Source organism: Marmota monax, unplaced genomic scaffold (assembly GCF_021218885.2).
Source record: "Marmota monax isolate L192 unplaced genomic scaffold, Marmota_monax_Labrador192_F-V1.1 WCK01_AAM20220418_F8-fsc00087, whole genome shotgun sequence".
Taxonomy (NCBI): domain Eukaryota; kingdom Metazoa; phylum Chordata; class Mammalia; order Rodentia; family Sciuridae; genus Marmota; species Marmota monax.
Window position 1 is genome coordinate 1,514,870 of NW_026693476.1, and position 21,599 is coordinate 1,536,468.

A 21,599-nucleotide genomic window follows, 5' to 3' on the forward strand; every position below is an offset into this window, starting at 1 on the left:
CCCCAGGCATTTGTGGTTATTAAGGTTCCCATGGTACCTTTTACAAGAATTGGGCGATTAGCATTCACAGTCTTGGCCTTTTTCCAGCACAGAGAAAAGACAATGCACCCCATCATTACCTTCTTGGTCTGCTGCACAGAAACACAGTGCAGGCGCTTAGACCCCGCAAGACTCAGGGTAGAGTCACTGTGAAAATCCCATTCTCGCTATGTTTAATTTAGGACATCTGAGGACCACCTGGATGCAGGAAGCCAAATTTACTCCTACCTTCAAAGGAGCCAAGAATCCAGGCTTAGGAATAATTTACTTCAATAAATTTCAACTTCACTTGCCTGGGCTGTTTTGTAGAAGCAACACCTTTCTCCTCTCCATGAAGGATGCTGGTCCAGGGCAATGAGCAGATGTATTCTCAGAACACCTGGCAGATACCTGCCTATTGAAGTCACTTCACTTTGTCCTCTGAAAAGCAGTTTAAAAGCAAAATATCACAGTCATATTTTATCTTCCTTAGAAATATATACCCCAAGAAGCCCTCAACATCATCATCATCATCACAGCTAACAAAATAAACAGACTCAGGACTTTCAAGGTATTGGGTCAAGTGTGGAGAAGAGGAAGAGAGTAGGAGGTACAGAAAACAATTTTTTTCCAAGCTTAGGATACACTCAGATATCATGTGTTTTGAATTTCAAATATTCTGGCATTCCAGTTTGCATATCCTTGGTGGGGGGGGGGAAGGTGAATTGCTGTTTGTATATGGATATTAAATGTTACTTATTTTATTGAGTGACTTGAGTTGGTATAAATGAATCTGAAACAATATAAATTTCAAATTATTCAAGGTTCACAAACAAAGGGAAAACATTATGTAGAACAAGGAAAAAATACACTACATATATTCCTAGGAATAAAGTAACCCCTTGGTGGTAGTAATTAAGGTGTTAGTGAAATACCAAATGACACCCTAATGTTTCAAGTTTGAAAAGTAAATCGTGGTTGGAAGAGTTTTTAACTTGTTTTTTTCAGTAGAAAAATTAGAGAATTGATGGTGATTTGTCACAGGAGTTAACTCCCTGAGATTTTTAATTGCTAATATTTAACAAAGACATACAGAATGCACACTTATTCTCTAAAGATAAGGAAGTTGATAAATCTGCATCGAGTTTATTTTCATTACAAACATTTTTGAGAAGTAAACTCCTCTTAGCAAATGCTAATTTCCTCAGTGACTGCTCAGCTCCCTTGTTTAGTGAGTTCTTCACTTTTCTATAAACTTCATCTAAGATATCCCTGCAAATCATTTGCTAAGGGTTTTCACCAGACCTGCAAAAATGATGCTCACTCCACTGACTTAAACGTGGTATTTCTCACATTTACCTGTCCTACTTCTTCTCTTCCCACCAATTTCTACATTTCTTTCCAGGTTGTTCTATAGCAAACCTAATAAACACAAGCACCTATATATAATATGTTCTCTATCATTACAAATCCATGACAGTTTCATCAGAAAACAAATCCACAAAAAAATGGTAACCTGAGCATCAAGACAAGGCCTAGGAGACATTACTTGATAATTTTTCTTTTCACTATTGACCAAATAATGGTAGAAACCTATTTACTTGTTTCCTGAATGTTATTAGAGTTAGCCTAATTTCTGTAACATAAACTTTTGATTCTAATTCCTTGTCACTCAAGTCAGTGTTCAGCGTGGGGGTGTTTGCCCCCTAAATAAGGGGCTGTATATTCTTTATATTTCAAAGCAAAACTTTCACCAAAGTTGGGCAGTTCATTGGTACCATACTTCCATGAAAAAAATTTCTCAACTGCAATTCACTTAGAGAAAATGACATTACAAAAAAAAAAAAGACCAAAAAAAACTATTAAATAAAATCATCTGGAATAAATGGACCAAAATTATTTTTGATAGCATCTGTATATTTCTTGTCTGTCTTTCATTCATTCAACAAATACATATACAAAAAGACTAATGGTAATGGACATAAAGGAGTAGGGGCAGGGGGAAGAGAGGAAGGAGGAGTAATTTTAAACATAGAGGACAGAGTAGACCTCTCTTTGAAGGAGAGAGTTTAAATGTAAAGACCCGGAATAAGTGGAAGAAAAAACCTGTGAAAATAATCAAAGAAAGATCACTAGGGGGAAGGGAACTGGCACCTGCAAAGGCCCTCTGGTAAGATAGTTTGTGGCATGTTGTAGAAAGAGAGGCTCCATGCAACAAGAGCAGAGCAGGCAAGGGGAAGAAGAAGAAGACAGGGAGGTCAGAGAGGTGGTGAGGGAACAGATCACTTTGCACCTTAGAATCATGATAAAAAAAAATTTGAGTGAGTTGTGATGCTCTAGTTAAGGGTTTGTGGGGTGGGAGACAGGAGGGGCTGACTGCAGTTTTTAAAGTATCACTTTGCCTACAAAATTGATTACTAGGGAACAGAGGTGGAAACAAGACAAGCTGCAAGAAGACTTACAGTCCAAGAGAGAAATGATAACGGTTCAAACCAGAAGGAACAACTTGGAGGTACAAAGGACAATTAAATCCTACCTGTATGGGGAGGAGGAAGTGGGATGTTGCTTTAGAGTAGAGATGAGATATAACTACAAGAGAAAAAAAATAAGCATGAGCTCAAGGTTTTGTTTTGAGAAACTGGAGGGAAAAAATATAGAAAGAACAAGGTCATGGGAGAGTTACAAATTTAAGAGTTCTATCTTGGGGCTGGGGTTGTAGCTTAGAGGTCGTACGCTTGCCTTGCATGCGTGAGGCACTGGGTTCAATCCTCAGCACCACATTTAAAAAGGTGAATAAACAAAACAAAGATATTGTATCCATCTACAACCAAAAATAATTTTTAAAAGAGAGTTCTATCTTGAGCAAGTCCAGTTGAAATCGCTTATTGACCTCTAAATAGAAAAGTCTATATGTGTGTGTGTGTGTGTGTATGTATTTCAGGAGCTAGTGTAGGTAAGGGCTTTAAATTTGGGATCCATCAGTATAGGAATGGCATTTGAAGTCATGTTTCTGGAATAAAATTACCTAGGAATAGTGTAGCCAGAGAAGAAATCTAAGGAGGATGGAGCTCCAAAAACCCTAACGTAAAAAGAGGTACCCAAAATGAGAAGTAAAACAAGTACCAGATGCCAAGTGGGGGGTTTTCAAAGGAAACCATGTCAAATGGACTGATAAGTGGAGAGGATGAGGACTGAGAAGAGTCCACTTAATTTCATGATGTGAAGTCACTGATGAATTTGGAAAGGTTGACTTTAAAAGGGTAGCAGGGCTGAAAGCCACACAGAGTTGGTTCAGAGGAATCTGAGAAGGAAATAAATGGGGAACAGAGACTATTCCTCGAAGAAGTTTTCCTATGAAAAGAAGCATAGCTGAATAGCAATGCCAAGACAAGGAAGGGTATTTTAAGCAATGGAATATTATAGTTCCTTTGTATGCTGACATGAATAGCTTGGCAGTGGGGAAAATTTTGATAGTGTACAGAGATGAAGGACTTCAGGAAACTGGCTGTATTTGTTTCCATAAACAAAGTACCACAGGCTTGGTGGCCTGCACAAGATCAGGGTTGGTCTTTTTTGCACCTTGGTTGTAGATGTCTGTCTTCTCTTTCTGTCTTCAATATTCTTTCCTCTGTGCATGTATGGGTCCTAATCTCCTCTTCTTATAAAGACACTGGATTGGAGCTTCTTCAAGACCTTATTTAATGTTGATTACCTCTTTAAAGACATTGTCTCCAAACATTGTCACATTCTGAGGACTTCAATATGTGAATTTTGGGGGAGATGCGATTCACCCATAATAGATGCCCTTAGGTAGGAGAGAAGGGGTGGACTGTAATGCATATGTAGAAGGTTTTAGCACATCCATAGCCACAAGATAGAAATAAAAAATACAGGAATATAGTTTCATAGATTTAATGGTTGGAGTGTATATCTGAGGACAGCAAAGTCAAGGACTGAGAGAAGTTAGAGGGGATGTTTGAATGTTCAGGAGATAGAAAAAGAGGAATCACAGTCACCTGGGAGAGTGGTAAGGTGACTGAGTATCATTGCTGGGCAGCACTAGGGCCCACCTGAAGTTAGCAGCCATGATTTAACTTGAGAACAACTTACAAGCTTGGGTCTGTTTTCTCCAGTTGTATTCAGCTGTTTGGGAATGGTGTGAAGTAGTCAGACACTTGCGTTAAATTAAAGTTATAATTTTGCTAGGAAAAAAAATGTGTTGGAAGGAAAGAGAGAAAAACAAATTGAGTGTATATATAAGGTCATGAGAATGATAAACTATGGAATCAAAACCAGGAGATAAAAGAGGAGATGATGAAGGATGACTGACATCAAGACAATAGAGTATAGTCACCTGTGGTGTTGGAAAACTGCTGAATGGAGGGAAGGGAGAGGAATAGGACAAGGAAAGACAGTGGAAGGAATCTGATGTGATCTTCCTATGTGCATATATGGACACACCAAAGTGAACCCCACCATTGTGTGCTTCCGCAAGACCGGAGTCCTAATTAGAATATTCCATGCCTATATAATTCTATCAAAATGGATTCTCCTGTCATGTATAACTAGAAAGAACCAATACACATTTTTTTTTTTTTTTTTAGAGAGAGAGGGCATGGTAATCATGAAGAGGAAGGATTGAAATGAGACCTGGAGGAGCTGCAGTTGTTAGACATGACAACACTGCAGTATAACTCTAAGAAGGCGTGATAAGAGTAGGGGATGTGGAAGATCAGATTGTTCAGAGCTCGGAGATGCCTAAAGATTTGGAGATGTTGTAAATTTTTAGAGGTGTGTTTTTTTAAAGAATGAGGCATCAGCAAGTTACTCAAATATTCAAGGAATAAAGAGGAGACCTGGAGGTCTGAAGGTGACCACTCTAAGGAAGGGTAGTCAACAGCCAGCCTGAGATCATGAGCTGAGTATAAACAGGGTGGAGGGAAGGTGGCAGGAAAGAGGAAGGGAGAATGGTCTGGAAGTGACTGTCAAGAGTAATGAATGAAGAGTGAGGGCAACCCAGCAGGAACCCGGGGTGTAGGGCAGAAACAGACACTGCCTGAGAGCACTACAGACAGACTATCCTCTAGCAAGACCCAGGCTCTGGTTAAAACAAGGAAGTGATGACTGGAGGGGATTTTTTTGTTGTTGTTGAAGACAGTGAGTTCCAGAGACTACAAAGAGTGTGTCTGGGGTTGAAGACAGTTGTACAAATGAGTCAGCTTAAGAGAAGAGAGTGGGGTGACAAGGAACAACCAGTGAGTTATGCTTCTGTCTGATGGAGGTGCAAGAATGTGAAGAGTGATGAATACGGATATCTCTAATACTGGTGGGGGGTGGGGAGAGAGGCGTGGAAGATGGGAGCCTTCCATGGGGTAGGCAGAAGAAGCCTGGTTCGAGTGGGCACAGAGTGTGGTGGTTGCCACCCAGATGCTCCCTGAAGGCAGTGCCCACTAGGAGAAGGGGGTCGGGTGGCAGGGATGGTGTTATAAGCCAGTGCTGGTGGTACAGAAATGTGCTACCTTTCAGGGCCTGGAGAACCTACGGGGGAAAGAGGGAGGACCCAGGGAACTATTCCATCATAACCTCCTCGGAATCCCTGGGTGTTTCATACACTGACCTACAGACGGTGAGCTGCAAGCCTCCAGCAGGTTCAAGCAGTGTTAGCTATAGTCTGTGTGAATACAGTGTGGTGAGAATAATTTTAAATGTGAATTGTGAGGTGTTACTAATGGCCTCTCCTTTTTAGGGGGCCAGAGGCAGTGGAAACCGAACCCAGGGATCTTTACCACTGAGCTATTTCCCCCACCCTTTTTATTTTTTTCAGACAGGATCTGCTGAGTTGCTGAGGCAGGTCTCAAACTTGCAATCCTCAGCCTCCTGAGTCACTGTGATCACAGGTGTGCGCCACCACCCCGGACTGGTACCTCTCTTTGCTTGATGTTCATGTAAACATCTAGACAGTTTAGGAGGAAAGGATATCCAAGGTAGACCTATCAGCACTTAGGATCATGCACGAAAAAGATGAAATTTAAAGTGAAAAGTACTGAGTTCAAGGTAAGGTTGTATCCTTTCCAACTGTGAGGCAAGAGCAAGCTATTTAAACACCCTTCTCTTCCAGTTTACTCTCTGAAAAAATGACTTAATTGTATCATCATAACAGTGTTACATAGCTCTGAGGGTTAAATAGCATAATAAGTATCAAAACACTGAACGTTACATATCACTACTAAAAGTATATGGATACTGTTTTAAATTTAGAAACAGATATAAGTTGAGAGTTTATACCTCTTTTATCGGGGCCTGGCAACACATCGCTAAGCTGCCACTTTCTCTACATCCCCTGGCTGCTTGGATTGGCTCCCAACTGGGATAAGGCAGCAGTGAAGCATTTGGTAACTTGGGACTTATTAAGACAAGAATTTAAGTTGCTCTTACGCAGCAGCTTGCAAGAGAGGTCTCTCTTTAGACTCTCCCACCCTATAAACTTCTTGCTATATGAGACAATTAATGTCTTAGTTGTTGTTTAAAGGTAACATACAGTCAGGTGCTTCCCTTCCATTGAATTCCCTGAGTGAAACCACTTTTGCAATTTGTGAATGTGTGTTTGTGTGTGTTCAGGTGAGACATCCTACTGTTCAAGCAGCCTGTACAATACTTGTACTACTATCCCTGTAGGAGGCATGTCTCAGGGAAATAGGTGCAAGGAATTTAATCTTTGCCTCACCTTAAATTATCAGCAAAGCACAGTGTTACTTCCTTTTATAGCTGGTTTTGGAGTGTTTAGTATGTATATTTTTTATATCCTGCTTCATATTTTCCTCCTATGTCTGGGAATGGAGTATTCCAAACACCAGGAGGACATGAAACGCTTCTACTTCTCCAAACAATGTTTTCTAGAGTAAGCTTTTCTTCCTGTAGCTGCACCTGCAAACTTCATCAGCATACAACATCCCCTTCAAAAAGGAAAAATGAAGTTAGTTATTTAAAACCCTGTTGTGTGTTCTTGGCTATTCTGAAGAAAACATTACCTTGTTGGAAGCAAAAGAGACTAATTAATTTTTTGAGAACCTCCACAGGATATGCTTAATAAACATTTCTAGAATTTAATCTTCTTTAGTGTTGGCCTATCATCATAGAATCCTTTCTGGTTCTTTCTGAAGATAGGAGTGCACATCCATAGAGCCAAAAATGATCAAAACTGAGCGTCCTTATAAAACCCTTGTTTCTATAGATTCTAAAATCTGCTCCTGAGAAACTATGGCCTTGAGTGAATAGGTGAGCCATAGAAGTTGGGAGAACTGCAGGTGTACATTTAAAATGCAGGTATTTGATGTTGTTAATTGTTTCAGGTGTGCATATTTAATAAAACACATTCTCACATACACACACACAATGACTGCCTCTGGTGTTTATGCCCTTGAATCCTGGAAAACAGATTACAGTAAAGTAATCCTCACCTATGATCATTTTGTGAACACAAATAATGTGTACTTCTATAATTCTCACTGAAAATATCTAAGTGTCAAACTCACAGCTGTAAGCTTAACTGGTTAGCCACCAATAAGGTGGGTCATCTTGCCCCATGCTCACCCACCCTACTTCCCTCACACATTCTGTATACATCAAGCAGATTTCCAGGCCAGCAGCTCTATGTGAGTTACCTGCTGTTGGCTGAGCAAAAGGCAAAGAGTCCACCCTCTTCCTCCCAACAGTCTAATCCTATCCCTCATAACAACTAGTATGGAGCTGCCCCCTGGAGGTTTAAGAAAGCCTTCTCCTTTATAGACAGGACAGAGCATCTGTCTTGAAGCATTTCATTTGCTAAAGCTGGAATATATCATCTGACCTTTGAGTCTAACCCTTCTTAGATGAGGATGGTGGAGTTTGAGCATCAGGAATTGACTCACACAGTCATTTTCAAAGGGTGCACCCAGCAATGTGATTATCAGGAAACTTACTGAGGCTTTTAAAACTGAGGAAAAGTGGCTTTAAATCATCTATTAATATCTAGATCATTGAGGAAGATCATTCATGTCTTGATAGCATTTATGCAACATCTACTATAGATAAGACAATAAGCTTAAAATGTGTATGTGTGCCTAGAAAAGCCATTATGTTTCAATATTAGTGATTTTCTCTGGCTGGTAGGATGATGATTGATTTTTATTTTTCCTGAGAGACTCAATAAAAAGAAAGAAAAGGGAAAGAAAGCACAACACTATTGGAATCCTGGGAGGCAGATTCCAGTTCTTCTCAATTGGTGAATTAGCAAGGGGAAAATCAACAAGACCAACCAGGCACTGGCTTGTAACTGGTGCATGTAAGATTCTTGCTGCCCTACAAAGAAAAGAAGTGATTGAAGACTTGTTACCATTTCTTTTCCAAGCAACAAACATACCCTTGAACCAATTTTTAAATAGCTAAGATTATTTTTTTAAAGATGTAAGTTGCTGCACTCTATTTTATATTGACTAAGCTGAAAGTTGTCCAAACTCCTTTTAATAAGAGATTTAAGGATATAAGGGCCATACTACTTTCAGAGGGAGATTTCCCATCTCAGTGGAGCTAAGCACTATTTCCAAAATTTCTGGCTGGATCTTAAAAGTCATCCATGACAGGTGATAATTGATTACATATTGAGTTTTGCCAGAAACCTTAATGTCGTTGGCATATAGAGACACAGAATTAACACAGTGTGGATGTGCAGAGGACTGGAACACAAATAGAGGGCTTCATAAATTAAATGTAATGTTTCGTAGCTCTTCTTTAACTAAACAAAGTAGGTGTAGAAATTATTGTAAGTTAAAATATATTTCTGTGCAAAATAAAAAATAGCCTGAGTGAATATGTGGAACAAGAGAGCAAAATTAGGTCATGTGTAGTGCTAATTGAACATTAAAAGAAAACATGTTTTGATATCAAAGTGATAAAAATTGAATATTAAAATTCCAAATAATTTAAAATATGTGCTGTGCATAAAATATTATAACAACCGCAACAATTATAGACATGCCCAAACATATGAGCACACATACACATACACACAAGTGAACAGGAAAATTGTCAGTGGGTGACTTTTAATTGGACAAATTGATCTGTGCATCCTACCTCAAAATTAATACAGTCATCTCTTTTATTAAAGGGTCAAAATTCCTCAATCACTTGAAAATGTTCTGTTAATATGCCCAAAGAGAGAAAACATTGAAAGTAGAAGACTCAGTGACAGTAAAATTAAACTCTTGCATTTAAGTTGTCTACAGCAGAAATGAGAAACCAACTGACCATAGGTCAGTTAGGCCCAGAATAACTTTATTTAGCCCATGCAATTAATTTTTGCATTTGGTTTTCTTTGTCATTTTTGTCACTCCTCTTAACAAATATTAAGGTGGCCTTACAAAAGTTATCCATTTCATCACTTTATCCACAGGCAAACTATTATCATACCCAGGTAAATTCATGCATTTATAGTAACTGCTCAGTTTCTGTGTGCATTTTTGTTTTGTTTTTGTTTTGATCTCTGCTCCAGAGTAGTTTCTTAAACTGCCAGTTACCTTTCATAAGAGGCTATAACATCCATTTAATAGTATGGGACCAGCATTATTTTCTACAATCTAAAAGAGAGTAAAAATTAGCAGTACACCATAGGTATAAAAGTCAGCCTTACTTAAAACGATTGCTTCATGCATGTGCATGTGTGTATGTACACATGTGTACGTGTGTGCACGCACACACACACACAGGACCAATACATTTCTCACTGTGGGTAGTAGTCCACAAAATCTGGAAAACTCTGTTATCTCAGAGGAAATGAGATCTTCTTTAAGATTATATTCAGAATTTACACTCATTAATGTACAATTTATTCTACAATTATATCATTTCACAAATAAAGATTATATTCATTCCACAAATATTTATTTTCCACTTCTGTATATGCCAAAAGGTTTTTCAAATTCCTTGGCCTTCAAAAGGCTAATATTTTCAAAGCTTGGGACACATTCTTCAGATATTTAATTATCTATAAAATCTTCTAGGTCTTTTCTCTTCCCAAGTCCTACCCCGGCTTGTTCTCACCTTCCCCATCCGTTCTTTCTTGGTCACTCTAGCTGAAAGCAAAGCAGTGCTTCTCTCATTGACTGCCCAGGCCACTCATTTAGCTGCTACTGTATAGGTTAATGTATACCTGGATTTTTTCTAATGCTTTAATGAATAGTATTTAGATTGTATTGATGAGCTCAAAAAAACATATTTGCTACATTTTCCTCCCCTTGTCTTCTAAGAATCCTGTGTTGTACTTCCTGGCTGTGGAGCCCATACTACGCTGAGCAGAGTAACAAGCCAAAATGCTGAGCCTAGAAACCAGGCAGAATAAAGTAAGGCAGACTACATGACAAAAAGCATTATTATATCCTGAGAATAAAAGAAAAGATTCATAAGTGGGGAAAGGAGATGAGAAAGAGTCGCGTGATGGTGAATTCAATAGGAGAGCCAGTTGGTCTAGAGTTTGGTAAAGAAAGAAAAGTTTTTAAAAGCTTGCAAATATTAGAAAATTTATCTTTGCTAACTGTTCAAGATAACTTTATTAAAAATCATCTTATTATTTTTCAATACTTTATGGCATAATACTTTTGAGGCTTTTCTCTAGACACCCCAAATTTACTTGGGCTATGACTTTATTTTCACACTTCCTAGTCTGTGTTTGGCCTTACCGACTGGATTGTGACTTTGGAAGGAAGTGTTTCAGACTGCTTGCTGACCCCAACTGAGCTTGAAGGATTCACAGTGAAGGGCAATTTCTTTTTCTCTTATATAGTGCAGGTTCAGCACATTTGCAACTAATTCTCAAACTACCCAGAGTTCAAAGTTCTGGCCTTTTGAGACCTTTAAAATCATCAGGAGGAAACTTATCACACCTACATATTTGTGAAACTTAACTATAAGTATTTGAGAAAGGATCTCCTAAAGGCATCAATAAGACATACTAGAGAAATGACTTGCAACAGAAGCCCACCTTCCTTTTCTGCCTTGTAATGTGTCAAACAAAATGAATATACTTGGGCTTATTATAAATGCATCTAAGGTCCAGTTATTATTCTGTCCAATTCTCTGACCTCAAACGTGGAGACTATCTTCTTATGTGACATCAGACAGAATTAATCTAGAAATAAGGTCATTTCATTGTTACCTGCATTAAAAGTGGCATGACAAATAATCATTCTAATACTGCAATCTGTGCACAAGTAGTTGTATGTACATGATAGCACTAAAGTGTCAGCCAGTCACCACGTGTAACCTCTAAGTTCAGGGACAATAAACCATTCAGCATGTGCAATGCACTGTGAGAAATCTAAGAGATGCTCTTATCACCACATTTCAGAAAACCATTCTCCAATAAACAGAACCAAACACTGGATATTTTTGTATCTTAAACCCACCTTCTATTGATGGCTTTTATCAATATAAGCATAAATATAAAAGCAATAAATACTATCGTAACAATAAATGATTCAGTTTTTAGGATATCTTTTTATATGAACTGACATTTCTGGACGATTAATTCCATTTCTATTTAGGTTGTTTATATTATGCAGCACTAGCCAGTCACCAAGATAATAATGGGCTTTTCTTTGATGTACCTCAACATGCACATCTGCTTCAACTTCTCTACCAGATGTTCTTATTTATTTATATTCTTCCCTTAAGTCTTTGAGATACTTCTGCTCTGGGGAAAGACATATTAGTACAATAAACTATATTACACAGAATGTCAAAAAAGCTAATGTGTTCAAAACTGCCTCAATAAACCAAAAGTGATATTATTCTATGATTTTCAAAATTATATATATACATATGTATAAGCATATATTTATATCATTTCTTAACTTACATCAGGCCTCATAAATATTGAAGCATTGGTACATGCAGATAGTTTTTTTAAAACTGTTTCAGCTGATGCAAATTGTCTAATACAATCAGCCCAATTATATTATGCTTGTAACTATATCTGAATCATCTAAAATTAGTTCCATAGTTGATATGAAACAAGCAATTGCTATATATCAGGCATATACTGTACATTTTACAAATATCTCCTTGAATCCTCCAAACTTTGCATGTGAAGAAAATGCCATCCTCATCCTCATTTTACAGATGTGGAGACTAAGGAATCAAGACTGCCTGGCTCCCTCCTAACTTCTGTGCTTCTACTGAACACCATTTCAGCATCAAAGAGAATCTTTCATATACAAATCAGACACATATTATTAGACACAATTAATCAGAAATTAATCACCTTGTAGTTCCTCTGGGTATGAAGTTGCTCTGGGTCAGTTGGTAGGTTTTGAGATAGGAGAAGACCAGGTGATAAATCCCTAACTAGCAACTGAGACTGATTCCCAGAGGATCATTTCTCAAGCTAGAACATACACACCTATGGGACAAAGTGATGTATCATTCTGGAGCATTCATTTTTAAAGTTGTTTAAAATAATAATTTTTATTAAAACCAGAACAGATATATTATGGAATTAATTCAAAAAGTCCCCTTGAACTTTTAGTTAAAAGTAAAATTTCTAGAAGCTTCCATTTTTCTGAGGAAATTAAATCCCCAGTTCTCTTGGGATCCAGGCATTTCCTCCCTTTGGCATTCAGGTTATATTAAACTACAGCTGCAGGAGCAGGCCAGCCCTTGCAGGTTTGGGTGGCATTTTATCTTGGTGGCACTTTGAAAGATGGATGTGAAGGAAGTAAGACCAGCGTCAGAAAAAAAGTTAGAAAATCTGACACCAACAAAACACAGAAAAAAAAAGCAACAAACACGCTTGGCCATTTCACACACATGCATGTGTGCATACACACAGCCTACAAAATGAAGACATAAAAGATTTAAAGGTGCATGTCCAAATATCACCTCACACCCTACACCCCACATACACACTGCTTCTCACTTCACATTAAATGTTGGCCACGTCTGTGCATGCATGGCCTGGTTTGCTCATTCAACCTGCCTTACAAGCAGAGCTGCTCCAGCAATGACCCTGGCTAAACATTTTCTCACCCTGGGCAGTTTGCCATGGTCATTTGGTCACAGCCAATTATGTTTCTGGAGAAGTCCTAGAGAATTTTGAGATATCTACCTGACGGTGCTCTCTACCTCCAATAGGGACACATATTTAGAGAAAGAGAGCCTCGTGGAGGGAAGGAATGCTGCTTTCTTTTCCTCCTTTTCAGCTGATGGTAGTTGTTTCAGGCTGTAAGCCACTTCCATTGGTGAGAGAGATTTATTACTTACTTCCTGGAGAAAGCAATTTTCTTTCTAGTGTGAACATTTAGACAGGGGCATCCAAAAAATGTCACTTTTTTTTTTTTTTGCCTTGGTAATTTAGAAAGAGAAATTTAAGTCTACCCGCTTTCCCTCTCTCCTTAGGAATGAGCTGTGGTGTACTCTCCAAAGCCACAAGGCCAGAGGGCCCCATGCTCCTTTCTGGCAGTGAGAATACAAAATCACCAGCTGTAGTGAACAATCTGTAGCCACAAACTAACACAAATTCTTCAGCGACTTTGAGAAACCCATGGCCGTAAGCACAATAAAAAACACGTATGGGAGAAGGCCTGGACATGCCTCCTACCGCCTTCCTCCTCATCCTGTCATCCACACATCTCAGACATGGCAACGAAGCTGGGTCTTGTTTTGCAGTGGTCTTACTCAGGTCTGACAAGGGGCTTTCAATGCCTCCTAGGCCTCCTTTTCTTACTATCTTCCCTCCCTTGGCAAGTCTTCCATTCCTGTCGCTTTCTTTATCACTTATAGGCAGATGATTGCTACATCTGTATCTCTATGCTTATCTCTCTGATGAGGGACAGTCCATACAGCTACCTCAGCACACACCTCCCCTGGGAGGTTCAGATTCCACAGATCAAAGCCTGAGCTCTCATCTTTCTTTCAACCCTGTTTGTTCTGGCATGTCACATGTTCCAGTGATGAGTACTACCATCCTCTCACATGCACCAGCCAGAACCCCCACCCCCCCCTTCTCTTCCTTATCACCAATGTGTTAATTACACTTCAGTTCCAGGTAGTGCTAACTCTTCTACACTTCTCGAGGCTGCCTGGTTTTACTTCCCTTCATCTTTACCTCCATTGTCACCCATCTGATCTTTCTAAACCACCATCCCACCTCCAAGGTCTTTTTTCCCTATCTAACCCCCTTATCTCTATGTCAGCTCTGCTGCCAGAGGGAATGTCCTAAAAGCCATGTCTAGCCATACCACTGCTCCCTAAAATAAAACTCCCAAATGAATACCCATTGACCTAAGTATCTATAAGATACTTAACAGCCAGGGGTCTACGACCTTAACTGTACATCAAAATCCAGACATAAGAAAGTTTCTTACCCCTATGCCTTTGAATATCCTGTTTGCTTTGCCAAGAGCAGTTTCTGTCTTCTTTCTAAACTCAAGAGTACTATATCAGATGACACACTCCAGGCCCGGGAATAGGCGAATGCTCTCTTGCCTTACCCTAGTCCTAGCTACACATATAGGTGGTATCACTTTCTTTCCTGATCCCTATTATTTTATTTCCCCAAAATGAGTTGGGTGCCCCTCCCATATCCCTCATTCATATCAGTATTTAACATTTATCCTGCTGTTAAAATTATCTTTTTACATGTCTTCCCCATTTAAACTATAAGTTCTTAGAGGGCATGGGCCTCATATTAACCACACTTCTCACAGTACTAAGTTTATAGTGGGTCAATAAATGAGTATGCTTGCAGCCCTGTATGTCTCTGGGATGACATATCTATAGAATCAAAGGTGTGGGCTTATGAGGAACCCCACAAATCACTTCAAAACCCTCATTTTACAAATGAAGAAACTGAGGTCAAGAAGGTCAAGTCAAGGCTGCTTCTCGGAATTACATAAACTGGAAAGGCATCCCACTATCTTATTTTTAGTAGATATCAGCTGCCAGTGTAATGAAACATAAGCTATTCACCAATGATATTTAATAGTCAAGCCAAATAATGTAATATGTCAATCAAAATTATTTTATAACTCCTTATAAAATAAGACACATTTTTATAAGATATTTTTCTTAAGTTCATATGTTAGCCTCCTCTATCCACCACATTTCATAGTTGAAACAACAGGGAAAATGCCAGAAAGCAGAAGTTGAGCCACAGTTAGAAATATCTCCTACTTTGTGATACTATGTAGCTAAGCAAGACCTTTCCCCCAGCTTCCAGAGAGGAGTGTAAGGAGAGCACTGAACAGCTTCAGTCACTTCTCTGTGAAGTTCTTAAGCCATGACAAACTGTAAGGATGTCACTAACGCCCAAGGAACACCAGGGATGGGGGTTTCCATGAGTAAGCAAGGCATAGAGTTTCTCACAGGTAGTACTTATTTTTACATGTGAAAATATAGTAGTATATTTAGGAATTAAATCTTTCATTTAGGAGCCCTCAAGTAAAGATACTATGATTTGATAAAATAATTCATTAAGCTTTAGAATTTAATATCTAAACTTCCAACAAATCAAATTTTAATCTTATTTTTTTTTTGTTTTTATAAAGAATGAGTGGTAATAATGGAGAAAGAAATACAAGGAAATATTTTTTTCTAAATTAAAAATTATTTTGACTGTAATATGGAGGGAGGAATAAAACCTCATCTAACAGGTTATCTCTCTATCAAATTTTCCCCTTAGAGAAAGTATAAAATAATTAAGGACCTTAGGAGGTGATTATCCACTAAGGATCTACTCTCGCCTTGAATTTTTCTGAAGAGGCTTGAAACCAGTGATATGCTTGTAAATTTTTGCTTTGTGTCATAATTTTTCTGAGGCCATAATTTATGAGGTAAATTATGTTTCAATAAATATTAAAAACATAATTTATGGGGTAAATATAATTTATGGGGTAAACATAATTTATGGGGTAAATTATGTTTCAATAAATATTTTAACAAGACGTTTGTGAGAAGGGATGCCATGATTCAGAGTATTTGCCAATTTCTTTGGTATAAATACTCCCTGTCCATGGTCAATGACAAATTACCAAGGTGAATGCAGTATTAGGAAAAGATATGCAAAATCAGGGGTCACAAGCTAATATAATTCAGATCCACACACAGCTACCTAGAAACCTGGGACTGCCTGATTCCAAAGAGACACTCCCTTCAAGGTACCTCTTACCAGAGCAGATCTTCAGGCTTTTTTGTTTCTAGTCCAAATTGCCCTGTATTAGTCATGATTAGCTTGGTTATGCTGCATAACAAATTAGCCCTGAGACCTCTATATCTTAAAGCAACAGAGGTTTATGTCTCATCCACAATGAATGTCTGGCAGAGGTCCATGGGGGCATGATGCTCTGCTTATGAAAGTTACTCAAGACTCCAGACTGATGAGGGCTTTACCATCTGGAAAGTGTTGGTGGCAGTGAAGGAGAGCCTGGAGATTTGCACATGGACTTTTTAACTTCTCAGCTCACATCTCATTGATCAGAACTAGCCTTATGGCCCCGCCTAACTACAATGAATTTGGCAAATGTGAGAGAGCAGATGGAATCTCGGGTAAGTACCACTGTCTTTATTAAAACCATGATGATTTCAGCAGGCACTGTGCCTCCTGACAGTTCAGGGCACAGAACATTCAGGGGATCCAGTGGGCTTCAGTGGAAATAAGTGGACTGAGTGGCTCAGGAAAATCAGCAGCTCAGCAAGACTCTTCGAACAATAATTTTGTGTTAATAAATATTAATCTGCCAAACCAATTGTTCTCTTTTGACTAGAAAAGAGTTATAGCCCAACAAAAATCCCAGGAAGGCTTTGCTCTGGTCTTCCTGCCACACTTGCAAAGCACTGCAGTTGTTATGAGTCAGCTTGCTTAAATAATACACTAGTAATTGGATGTTTGTCTGCCAGAGTCTAAAGCCCAGAGCTCCCTTCCAGAAAGATAGAGCATTCAGGGAGAAGGCAGCTTCCCCAGAGACCAGGGCTCTGAGAGACAGAACCTCTACCACTAGAGAGAGTGTGGGCTCCCAGGGACACTCACCTCAAACTGCAGCATTCCATTTCAATTCAACAGAAGTGCATTATGCACCCAGGAGGGCCAGGTGTGCAGACTCCCCCATGCCTTTAGGTGGGAGCACCAGGTTCTTCAGACTCTCCACCTCTTTCTTATATCTCTAAGCTGATTAAACACAGAACCATTTTAACGGCTTCTCTTCTGAAAAGAAATATGAGTCTAGGACTAGAAAAACATACCAAGATGGGTATCAGAAGAATGTGACTCCAATCCTAACATGACTCTTAATTAACTCAGGGCATGTGGAAAAGTCTCTCAACATCTAGCATCTCCATTTCCTCACGTAAAAATTGAAGAAGTAGGACTACAACTATAGTTTTCACACTTTCTGATGCTGGACACTGAGAAATTTGACTCAATGATGACAGAAATGAAATTGAGCCATTTGAGTATAAAAATACAGGCCAGGTCTTTACTGGCCTCCACTTGGGAGGGAGACAGAGCTCTGATGAGAAAGTGTCAGGCTGCCTCCCTGAAACAAAAGGAAGGAGCTGGTTTTATGGGTTTCTTGCAGGGGTGGCCTGGGGTTTAAGAGATCCTAATTGGCTTTAGGTCACTTGGACCCGTTCAGGCACTTTAACTTAAGCATCTTTGCTCTGTGATATGGGTGAGTTAAGTGAAAGCCCCTGGCTTTAAAAATGCACATGGTGCTGTTTGAGGGTGGATACATAAGGCACATTTGGTATCTGACAAACTGTGAGTTAAGGTGGGACCTCTTAATGACTGTCAGGCTGTGAGCCAAGGCTGAGGAGTACATTGGCCCCAAGTTCCTACTATCTCATAGCCTTCAGGAACTGATCTGCATAAGACCAGAGGAGCTTGTGGGCAGGGCTCCAGGACCCTATCCTGACTTCTCACCAGAGCTGATAGATTTTTTTCATATCTTAGGTTTTTATGCCATTGCTTCATAAAGTATTTTCTAAAGAAAATGTTACTGATACTTTTTTATTTTTAAAGTTTGGAAACCACTGCACTATTCTGACTACCTGAGAGAGCTACAAAAAATGATGTGGACTTTTTAACACATCTGTCCTGAGAGGTAAGACCACCTCTGGCTCAGAAGGCTCTGCTGAGATGTCCCCCTTCATCACACAGATGACCGGCCAGGCTTCCAGCTCCTCCACGCTGTCCAGCCTTCTGTAATTGCAAACCCTGAGTGAAGCCTGTCCATCTACACCCTGGCTAGCATATCACAAAGAAACACAGAACAAATAAGCAACGTGCAGAGTAATGGGTAGTAGGACTTTCCTGAAATTAAGGTAATCGTCTGCAGCCGGCATGGAGAGCATGTGGCTTGGAAGGTTTCCACCGAATATTAAATCATTCAAGAATTTTCACTCATCTTCATCGTGGAGGTCACAACATGACTTTCCTCTAATGAATTCTTTATATTGGCTGCTCTTCTGTTTTTCTCCCTTCCTCCTCTGGTTCCTCACTTCCACCTACACCCTCCTCCCCTCCCAGGAGCAGCCCTCTCTCTCCTTCAGTCTGTGTGGGAACATGTGGTAATACTTTTCCTTGATTTAGGCCTTGAATTTTTTCTACACCTGTGTAGGCTTCAAGCAAAGGCTCAGCAGGCATGGGGGGGGGGGGGTCCTGCTCCAGCCGTGCTCTGAGCACACACTTGCTCTGGCTCCCTCACAGGCCAGCCAGCACCTCTCCTCCTCTACTCCCCCGGTGTGCACGGGACTTCCAGATGTGGCTTCCAGGATGCTGGTTTGCTGCTCACAGTTCCAGTGATATATTCTTCAGAGGGTGATAGCCCACTCCAGGGTGTTCTTCGTGAGGCAGAGGGTTGACTAGGAAACCTGCAGCTCAAAGGAAAACAACGAAAAAGAGAATGAAAGACTGACAGGAAGAAGAAAAAGTAGGAGAAAGAAATACTTTGTACTGGGGACCTTACCTATGACAGACACTATCCTGATTAAGTCTTGTGAGGTCAATATGGTCAATCCCAAACTAAGACTCAAAGAAGTCAAGTAACGTATTCAAGGTCATAGAGGCAAAGAACAGAGGTATAATGACAGACCTTATTTCAAGTTCTATCTGATTTACCAAGGGCTGGTTCTTTGATTTTGACCCATCTATCATAAGCATAAACCCAGGTACTGTCTCTCAGCACTGTCAACATTCTCTCATTGCTACAATAGTCTGGAAAGGCAGGCTTTCCTAGAGTCGATTTAAGGATTTTGTGAAAATGGAGCTCATTTGGTTACTTGATCCAGGTCACATAATCAAACTCAGAAATGATAATGAAGCTTTCAGCCCCAAATCAATGACTTTGAAGGATCAAAAGCTGCCCGTGGCTTTCTGTGTTTTCATACTACAGGTGAATCCTCATTGTCATAGTTTGGATCTGGACTGTCCCCCAAAGGCCAATGTGCTAAAGACTTGTTCCCCAGCATGGTGGTATTGGGAGACTGTGAAAACTTTAAGAGGTGGGGATTCAAGAGGGGATCACTGTGGGTGCATCCTCAAAAGAGGTGGTAGACCTTGGTCTCTTCCACTCCCTTTCATTTTCTTTTCAGCCATGAGGTGAGCAGCTTTGCTCCACCATGTGATCCCTGCCATGTTGTGCTACCCCACCATAGGCCCAAAAGTAATGTGGCCAATGGACCAGGGACTGAAATCTCAGCAACGGTGAACCAAATCAACTTTTTTTTCTTTTTAAGTTAATTATCTCAGATGTTTTGTTATAGGTACAGAAAGCTGACTCACACACTCATCTGAGCCCATCAGGCCTGATGTCAGGTTCCTGCCCACCCTTCCTTCTGTTCCTCCATTTACACCATACTCTCCTATCATAAAAAATTCCTTGTAGTTCCTCAAGCTACTGTCTCAACCCTATGTGCTATTCTTCTTCCCATCTTCATCTTCTACTAACTTCTACTATACTCAAGCTTGTGGCTCCTTTTCTAGGAAGCCAGCCCCCATATGCCTCACCACCAACCACCTCATCACAATATCAAATTTCATTTCTGTTCTTCTTGCTCTTGCAAGATCTTGTGATTATCTATACCCAGACACTGACTCCATCACAATGTGATTGTCTATTGAGCCCAGTCTCTAGCCTGCAGCACATATTTTATGTGGCTTTGTATTCCTGAAGTTTTCCATAATATCAGAACAAAAGCAGAGTTCAAAAAGTTTGTTAAGTGAATAAAAGAATAAGAAGATGAAGAGAAAGGAAGGAAAGGAAAAGGAAAAAAAGAAGAAAAAGGAGGGGAGGAAAGGAAGAAACGAGGAGGAAGGAGGAGAAAATTAAGAAGGGTAATAAGAGTAGATGTTAAGAACTGAACCAAGATGTGTCTGATTGCAAACTAGACTCCCAGCATTCCATGCCCAATCCATGATACTCCTCCATGTCATCAAAGAGGTGACTCTACTTTTATTCTCCTATCTCTTATCACTCTGGCACTAAGTCCCTCAGTCTCCCCATGTCTCTCAAGGCAACCCACCTGTCTTTGCTCATATCACCAAGTATCTCCCTTCTTGGATTTTTTTTTACAGTTCTCCATTGGACTTCGCCCTCTTTGCATTTGTCCATTGGAGTCCTTAAAAGTCAATAGAGTTAGGCTGACAAAAATTAAAACAAACAAACAAGCAAAAAATAGAATCTGGAGTTACTAACGGGCAATAGCTTAACAATGCCCACTCCACATACATATTTAAAGTTCAACAGGATTTAAAACCCAGAAAAATTACCTAATAGAACTTTTTGCATATCGGATTAATTTATTTGTGGGGTACCTTTTTACATATTCTATAGAAATGCCCTTGCAAGAAAACAAAACCAATATGTTATGTTTTAATATATTCCTAGCCTCTGGTCTTTTATTACTTTCATTCCAACTTCATATTATAAAAGTATCATATATTGTTGGTTTATAAGTATAAATATACACAATGAGGAAAATTGAAATAACTCATAATCATAGCATGTAGAGATAATCACTCTTATTTCAGAATTAGCACTTTTATGAATGAATACATAATTATTATATATCTAATATAGAAGCTAATATATCTAATTCATGAACATAGTGAGCCAACTGATCTAAGTACTTTACAAGGATTAACCATCAGAACAGTGTCATGAGATTGGCACAATGTTTCTCCACTTAACATGAAGATACAGAGAGAGGCTGACTCACACGAGGCTACACATAAATTAAGTGGTAGAACTGGGATTTGAACCAGGCAGCCAGCTCCAGAGTGTGTGCTTTTAGCCCATAAGATACACTGCCTCTACTGTCATGTATAACTAATTTAAAAAAATTTAAAAATATAAAAATGATACATTGCCTCACATACATAAACTTAAGGTCAAGATGTATGTTAGGAACTATGTTATGAACTTGATTTTTTGTAGTTAATAAACCTTGAACAGTTTTCATGTAATATTACTCTAGAACATCATTTTAATGAGTGCATAACATCTCATTATTGATAAACCATTAATTAATCAATTTCCTATTGTTAGAAGTTTTTCAAA